This window comes from Panicum virgatum, chromosome 4K (genome assembly GCF_016808335.1).
Source record: "Panicum virgatum strain AP13 chromosome 4K, P.virgatum_v5, whole genome shotgun sequence".
NCBI lineage: Eukaryota > Viridiplantae > Streptophyta > Magnoliopsida > Poales > Poaceae > Panicum > Panicum virgatum.
Genome location: NC_053139.1, coordinates 14,434,872 through 14,443,783, shown reverse-complemented (window position 1 = coordinate 14,443,783; position 8,912 = coordinate 14,434,872). Strand labels below are relative to the sequence as shown.

Here is an 8,912-nt window from a genome sequence, read left to right as displayed (position 1 = left end):
GGAGAGGCAACCAAATGAACAAGTGGCGGAATTTCTTCGCGAAACAGGATTCACGCTTGATCAGGCAGCGGGGACGATAGATATCCCAATTGCTACAGTTGTTGCTCATCCATTCAAGCTTGGAAAACCTCTTGTCACTGAGGAGGAGGAGATCAAACTAGGCACACAGATGTTCAATTTACATAGATGGTACATGCCCATGTTGAACGAAGAAATGGATATGTTTGGAGTTAAGTATCGCGACCACGATTTCTATCGTGGGGAGGATGACTTCTGGGTCTACTTCGAACTTCTACCTGACATATATCATCGACAAGCCCTAGAAGTCTCTATCATCACCATTTGGGTTCTGTAAGTATAAAAAAATTTAGATTGTCATCAACATAAATAACTCTGTGCACTTCATAATTTGTATTTTATCATTCAGTATGGAGCTTCAAAGATGCCGGAAAGGAGGATGGCATCATCAGGTGGGCTTCATGATGCCGTTGTTAATCAACGAGAAAACTCTTAACGATAACTACAAGGAGACGTGTCAAAACATGTACCATGCCCTGATGCGCCAACATTACAAATCTTATATAATGATACCCTACAACTTTGGATAAGTCTTGGTCGAGTAAAACCTCTTTTATATTCCTAAATAAATGCTAAATCTAATATGGTTGTGTATATATCTACAGTTATCATTGGGTTTTGCTCATAATTTGCATGGAGAGCGGCAATCTTACATTGTTCGACTCCATGAGGCGACCACAGGCTGCAATCCAACACTTCATAGACCCATTGAACAGGTAAGTACAATGTGCACATATCGAATCCTTTTCAATTTTACATCAATTATTCAACATACAAGTAAATTTTCTGCACGGGGTGTGGAAACAATTTGTAAAGAAGAACAAATGAGTCGGTGGAGGGAAGTCACAATTGGATGTTAGAATGGATTTTTTGGTATGTTGGGTCGCGACCAATTCTCTAAGTAATATCAATTGTTCTGCATAGGCGTACACAAATATAGAATAACTAATTTATTTTTTTACAGTGTGCAAGACAACAAAAATGAACTGATTGGTGTGGGTACTATGTATGCGACTGCATATATGGTCTAGTAGAATGCGGGAAAGAAACTTCGGAGGAAGCCAGAGTATGTCCATACCGTTCTCAATTACGTTCAATTAATTATACTAACGTGGTGAATTAATATATATCCATCTTTTCAACAATGATAGATGTCGCAAATCTACATGGCTTCTTTCGATGTTGATCGGATTAACGCCGTGTGCGAGCAGCTCGCAGGATTCATTGTGAAGGAGATCCTGGATCCTAGAGTCGAGTTCTACCATGACGGACACATCAATAGAGTGTCCTCTTCAAACTCTTGAGCGATTAGTAACTGCAGTACAAACATGACTTGTATATTTGTAAATATTTTTAAACGTGATGTCGTGTTGTTTGTATATTTGTATATATAATGTAATTGCTAGCTAACTTAATTAAATGTTTGACTTTGACTTTTAGTTAATTTCGAATATTCTTTGAACTCTAACACGATCGATGGACGTATATGTATAGTATATGTATAGTACTGTATAGCTCGATCGGGTGCGCATAGCAATTCTCAAAGAATAAACAAAACAAATAAAAAAGAAATTTGGGATAAACGGGCAAACTCTTTGCACGCTTGCGTCAGCGTGACAGCCTCAAAGGCACCGGTTGATTTTTCCAACCGATACATATGACTGCCAAAGGCACCAGCTGGATTACCCGGTATTCTAGACCCGAGCCAATGTCTCAGTTTGCGGGTGCCGGTTGGTATGGGTTTCTTCAACCGGTGTGTCTCATTCTCGTTTTCCAATAGTGCTTGTATGAGATGATTACTGCTAGTGACGTCTGGTGTTTACCGAGTGAGGCAAGATACATTGCTAGCACATTGCTGGTGCTCCATAAAGACGACTTGTTGTGTCAGTCAGTCAAGGGCTCCTCTTCCTATGGGTCCGTTGTTTGCATGTTGGTCCGTTTGGGTCAAGACAGGAAGCTGAGAGCAGATGAATTTGTCTAACACAAGCATTACACACCTATATATATCACAGATATACTTCATTATTTTGCTGAAATTGTTGGGTATTCCCATGCATACTCATGCACCAATGTAGCTACGCCCCTAACCGTCTGTTATTTGATAAGTCCTTTGGGAGCTTTCTTCAGACTGGATCGCTGTAATTCGCTACCTCCAATGAATCTTGTGTTCATACGGAAAAAAAAAAGGTGGCACGCTAGAAACGGGAATCTTTGCTCTCACGCCGACAGGAGAGGCATCGTTTTTGTATAAAAACTTTTATGTGAATGCATATACTCCACTTTACTCAATGTTCACGCGTCGTTTGGATGGCAAGGCGACCACTTTATGCCGCCGTTCGTTGCACTGCCATTGTGTTCTCTATCTAATATAACGGCAACTTGGTACAAACCAGTCAAGAAACGATCATTGTGTTCCTCTTTCCCCTCTCTTCTGCTACAGTACAGAGCACGGCGGAAAGGCGAAATCTTGGTCCGCCATCGATTTTTGCCGGTTCCTCGCCTCCGACGGCCGCTCCGGCGCCGGTGGAGGTGGGGATCCGGCGAATCGACGCGTGGATCCACTTGTATAGTTAGTATCTAGGTCTAGGTGCTTAGTTTTCTGATCCACGGCGTCTCCATGGCGCCGGGTGGTGCTTTTGGCCCTTGGCTTCGGTTCCGGCGAGCTCGCCGTTGTCGGCGTGTTGGACGGGGCTGCGAAGCTGAGGAGTCAGGTTGTGCTTCCCTTCCTTTACTCTGGTGAAGGAGCAGTGGCTGTCTTCTCCGGCGTTGGATGGGTGAGCTTCTTTTCCCCCCAAATAATTTCCGGCGTGTGTGGGTTCGTCGGAGTTGGATCGGTGGGGTCTTTCTGCTTTGTCTCTGCGAAGGGATGTGAGCTTCCAGTTTGGGGCTTCCGAGGGTTCGGTTCGCCTCTCCTGTCTTCATCTTCTCCGATCTGGATGCTTTGGTGCTGGATCTCCTTGACGGCGATGCTGGTGATGCGTTTCGAGGCGTTTGGGTGCCGTTCGGCGAGTGGATGGACCAAAGCGATGATTCCGATAGCTGTGTTCTCTTCCCGAGAGGAGCTTCGTCTCCATGTCCGGAGGTGGAAGATGACCTCTAGGGTTCTGGTTGTAATTCTTTACTTTCTCAGGGTCCTTTATGTAAAAGATGGATGTACTCTACTGACTTTGTCTTAATATAAGCTACATCCCTTCTCGCAAAAAAATAATAATAATGGCAAATTGTTGAAGGTCCCGGCCTTGTTCATTCGGCTAACTTTTCTATTGTCCCTGCCTCGGAACTATATATCACCGTACCTTTCTTTCTTTCTTTTTTTGTTTCTTCCATTGACTTGACTAGCCTGTAGATAGAGTCGTTCTCGATCCGTAGGTGGCGGTGAGACATGTTACTTCGTTTGGTACTTTAATTTGATTTCTTGCGCAAAAGCCTCTGCATGCCAGCAATAATATAACATTTGAACATTATTGTATTTTTTTAAATTGAAGCCAGGAGCAATGACATGTCATATAAGAAGAAGGTGCCTCATATTAAGGGAAACGAGGCCAAATCATACAATGATCGGTTAATTAGGGAAAACCGAGCGAAAACCAACACGACCCCACACCACCACACCCTAGGAGAGGAACCTACAAGAAACCACTGAAGCAAGCGCCGTCATTCAACGCTGTTCCACGCCAAAGCTGGCGCAGCCCGCTGCAAGCCTGGATAGAAACCACAGCTCCTCCATCATGGCACTGTCCTCCTCATGCCGCACATACATAGTCGTCGATCTCCCAGCCGCCACCGCGAAGAAAAGCCAAATCTTGACCCTCGATGACACCACAACCACGTGGGGGCCTCGCCACACCCACCGCCTCACAACAAAGAAGCAAAACCACCTTAAAGCGACACTCCGCCGCTGGACACTGCTTCGCCAAGACTTGCTAAGCCGCCATGGTTTAAAGATTAACCTTGCCACCACCGGGATCACCACCGCACCACAGACGTCAACCCAAAGCTAACAGCAACCATGATCCCTCAGCAGCTCCAAACACAGCCACGAACGAGCGACCACCACCCAACGGGCCACTCCCACCCGAGGCCGCCTTCCCCCACCATTGGCAACACAACACCGCCGCAAGCCAAACCCGATCTCAAGAAGCGACGCCTCCAAGGAGGACGCGACGCCAATGGCGCCGCCGACGCTCATCCACGAGTGGACAGAGTTTTCACCCAGAGACCTCTCATGCAATAGGTTGAGCGACTCCACAATGGCGCCCCCAACGGGGAGAACGACGCCCGAGGGTGCCGTCGCCAAAGCTTTCGCCCGGAGCAACCCCCAACCTGTTGCACAAACACAGCCCACCCCGCGCCGACGAGCAGCGGCAGCGAGCCAGCGGGCGACACTTGCGACAGATAGACCTTCTCCAAAGCCACCACGAAAGCTACGCCGGAGTGGTGGCCCGGCACGCCCCGCAGCACCTCCTTGATGCCCCGCAGCGTAGTCCAGACCACCCCTGGCCCCACCACCATAGTGAAACCACAAGCTCCAGCCGAAGATAGGAAGAGGAAAGTGGGAAGCATCACCGGCCTCCCCCACCACCACCTCCGCATTCACCGCCGTCCGCCGCACCGCCGCCGCGCACAGGGAGCCGCTAGCCACCGTCGCAGCCACGAAGCCCGGCGGCACCACCAAGCATCAGATCCCATCGTCGCCGCCGCCGGGGGAAGGCCGCCGCCGAACTCCTGCCCCCACCACCTCCTCGGCTCCCCGTCCACAGCCCCGCCGTGCCTCGCCGCGCCACACCGCGACGACACCGCCATGGCCGGCCGAGCTCCCTTCCCGTGCGAATACCGGGAGCCCGCGACCCTCCTAGCGAAAGGCCTCGCCGCCGCTAACCTTGGGGGCGCACGACGCGCTGCTCGCCTCGTATGCCGCCACCCACCGGCCACCGGGCCCCCGGCCATGCCCGCAGCCGCCATCCTCCCGCCGAGACACCCAGATCCGGTGGCCTCGGAGGAAGCCGCACATGCAGCGCCTCGTGGGACGCCACCACGCCTCCCTGCCGGCCCGCCCCGACCCGCGGCAAGGCACAGGCGGCGCTGGCCGCCACCCGCGGAGCCCCGCCAGATCCGCGCGCGGGCGACCCCAGAAGCCGGAGAGCGCCCCGCCGCCACCATCCCAGGGCCCGCACGGGCTTCCGGCGGCGGCGAGGAGAGGTAGAGGGAAGGGGGGAGGTGGCGGCGGCTAGGGTTTGGGCCGCCGCCCGAGTCGCCCGAGCGGGAGGGCGACGCGGGGGCGACGCGGTGTTTCTTGACCAGCCACATTATTGTAGTATAGTGGCGTATGCAGTAGGTAGGAGCCCGAGAGTACAGCTCGCGATTTCGTCTCGTTTTATGAGCAAAAGCCTGCATGCCAGAAACAATGTAATTGAGGAATACATAAATACACTAGTGCATCATTCTATTATTTTCCCCATTCACTCTCGCGAAGAAAGTTAACTACCTACTCGCCCTCCATGCTCGAAAGAAAGTTATTTTAGACAGTGACACAATCTCCAAAATTTAACTTTGACTTTTTATTATTACTCAGTACCAATATTCAGTACCCCGAGCCCACCACCAGCGCCGCCCGTCCCCAGGCGCTCGCCGCTCGGCAATGCGGTTTTTTTTTTCCACGTGCCTGCCTGGTTTTGCACGGATGCCGGTTTTCTGGTGATTTTCTATTCTTTTATGGGTTTAGTGGTTTTTCTGGGGAGTGAGGAATCTGGTGAAGCTCGGTCAAACAAAGTCATGTTCAGAACGGACAGTGCTGCAATCCCATCAAAGCAATCATACTGCACGGGTCCCTTAAAAATATGATTTTGTAAATTTTGTGATCTCAATGGCTTTCTTACGTGACGTAAGCCACGTCTTCTTTATTTCATACTTTAATCTGACACATTGGTATTTTGACTAATTGCAATCGAAATTTTTACAGTAACACACATCTGCCTAATGGCAAAAAAAGACTAGATTTTTGCCGTTTGAAGACAATGATGGCACAGAAGAAAAAATGTGCTGAATACATTCCCGCCTAGATGCTCTTGACTGGACTTGGCAAATCAATTTCCCAAAACTCAGCCACCGGAATTCTTATCGGCAAAAGAGAAAGACTCTTTGCCAAAAAAAATCTTATAATTCATGATTTGACTCAATGTCCTTGTGTTGCCTCAATGCCACAAAGCAGAAGCACCTATGTTAGACGTAGAATTTGATATGCTATTGGGTGTGTCCATTTCTTGAGCAAGCCTTCACTCCTAGATAGTCACCTGCGAGATATCCAATATCAATCAGCAAAAGAAAAAAGGTCTTTATAAAGAAATCGACCAAAAGAATATAGTTAGGCCAAAAGTAGTATTACGAACCACACTTTTTTCAAGTCCAGCTTCAGAACATTTATAATGATTAGCAAATTATATTGATCCAAATATATTAATACGCATCAGGCAATCAAACCAAACCATATCTGCACCTAGCCACCTAATACCAAATTTGGATAGGCAAATCTAAGCAGCATCCCTCGGGTGAACAAATACCAAAGTGGGAAGAAGCAATGGAACTAGCTCTGATTAGGATACCATGGTAATATAATATTTCAGCAGGTTTATTGTCAGCAGAATTCATCAGTAGTAATGCAGTGTGCATTGCCTACAACTAGTTTCATGTTTATTGTCAACCAATTTGATCGGTAGTATCCGACAACTTAATTTTTATTTCTTATCATCTGATTTGATCAATGACAGTTCTGTGTGCAAATCATAGAACATAAAGTAATGTCCTATTTATGTATGCAGTGCGTAAAACTAAATTTCCTTTACAGAGTTTATGAGCACTGTTTGGGCATACGCTGGAACCCTTCATATACAAGAGAGCATGGCATAGTGGCTCTGAAATTCTTCAGTATGTGATTCAATAGATCCATAGATTTCAAAAAAAGGAAATAAGAATGAGATTTTGAGCTAACGTAATTAGAGAGATGGTTGAGGTACTGAGTACTGACCGAGGTTGAATTCAAAGTAAGCGCCGGCGGCTTGCTAACCCAGTCATTCGAAGGACAAAAACAGTTTAACACCAACAAATGATAGCAAATAATTCAGAGCATGTAGATGATTCGGAGCACATAGAAGAATTACTAGAATATAGTTACAGTCCTAGCTGGAGAAATCCTCCTTCACTAGCCAACGCATGCCAAAAATACTTCATAGTGCTCACGTAACCAAATTTGGGGAACAAAGCTGAATTGATTGCTATTTCACCCAGTCGTCACTAAATTTGGGGCTGCTAGTAGACTGAAAGAAGGTCCACCCACTACTGAATTTAATTATTCAATCAACCTCCGAACATTATCACAAATTGTGGCCACCTACGCCCGGCAATCAAAAGCAGACAAGGGGAATCGAATACTGATTAGCCGAAAACACCAGCAGGTGCGCCTCCTACTCGATTTAATTATTCAACCTATCCTCTATCACAAATCGTCGCCACAGACGTCGGCATTCAAGCAACAGCATGGGGATAGAATGAAGGTGAGAACAGAGGAGCACCTGACTCGCTGCGCTGGAGGACATCAGTGATGACGAGTCATCCGAGAAATCTGCCTTTCCCGTTCTAGAGAAGGATGGTTTCAGTTAGCATGGCAATGTGATCGACAAACTAACCCAATATTAACTGCCTGACTTGAAGTAGTATTCAATCAAAAAAATTAAAGGTGGAGACAATCTAATCCAACCTTAACTACAGGAAGCAGTTGGAGTAGAAGGTGTAGAGAATCAGTGCCTTGCTGCAGCAGGTCCAACACCGATCAACCGGAGATGGATCGGGAGTGGGAGCTGGATGCCACGATCCGCCGCTTCCTGGGGAGCGGAAGGCAGGGGGAGTTCCGGCGGGTCAGGTCCGCCACATCCTGCCGAGTAGAAGGCAGGCGAGGGGTTCCGGCGCGTCAGGTCGCAGGATTCTGGCGGGCGACGGCAAGGACTGACCTGAGCGACGGCGATGGGAGGGCCTCGTGGAGCAACGGCGACGGGGCCTCGCGGAGCAACGGCGACGGGAGAACCGATAAGCATCTCCAACAGAGTCTCTAAAATGACTAGCCAAATTCTGATTTAACTATTCATTTAATTAACATTCGCTCTCTATATTGTGGTAGAGTCCAACAGACTAGCTATCTATTTATTCAACTCTCCCCTTCCACACTCACTGACACATAGGTCCCGCAATATCTTTTCTTCCCCACCGTGCCTGCTCTGCTATGTGCTCCCTCCTCAACTCTTCTGCGCCTCCCGCCGCCGGTGAGGCCCACGCCTACGACGCCGCCGGTGAGGCCCACGCCTACGACGTGCAGTCCTCCGCTCGTCGCGCCCGCCTCGCCCTCAGCGCCCGACTGGGCTCGCCACGCCCGCCCCGCCCTCGGCGCCGGACTGGGCTCGCCGCGCCCGCCCCGTCCTCCTCTGTGCCGGCCTCGGCTCACCGTGCCCGCCCCGCCCTCGGCTTGCCGCGCCCGCCTCGACTTGCCCCACAGGACCATGGGAGGACGCCGGCGTCGTGAGACGGGCTCAGTCTCGAGGGCAGCACGGCGGGGGTGGCATGGCCGGAGCGCAAGGGCGGGAGGCCGTAGGAGGATGGGGCCCGCACGCTTCGAGGGAGATGGCGAGCGGAGTCCGTCGGATTTTTTGTCGAGCGAGCAGCCCGGGATATCGAGCGTGATTGCGAGCGGAGGTAGATGCCGAGACTGTTGGAACGGGATTTTATCGCTCTTTTGCTCTTTTTAGCGATCTCATCTGGGATAGCGTGGCTGTTGGAGATGCCCTAATCCT

The 8,912-nt window shown here is 49.5% G+C and overlaps 1 long non-coding RNA gene across 1 annotated transcript; it reads right to left on the bottom strand.

Annotated features, from left to right (window-relative positions):
- Positions 1-5,928: 5,928 nt before the first annotated feature.
- On the bottom strand, positions 5,929-8,175 carry LOC120703257. Its single transcript, XR_005686854.1, has 3 exons — positions 7,829-8,175; positions 7,644-7,707; positions 5,929-6,368 (listed from the first exon to the last, which is right to left on the bottom strand). It is a non-coding gene; the product is annotated as an uncharacterized LOC120703257 (long non-coding RNA).
- Positions 8,176-8,912: the final 737 nt, after the last annotated feature.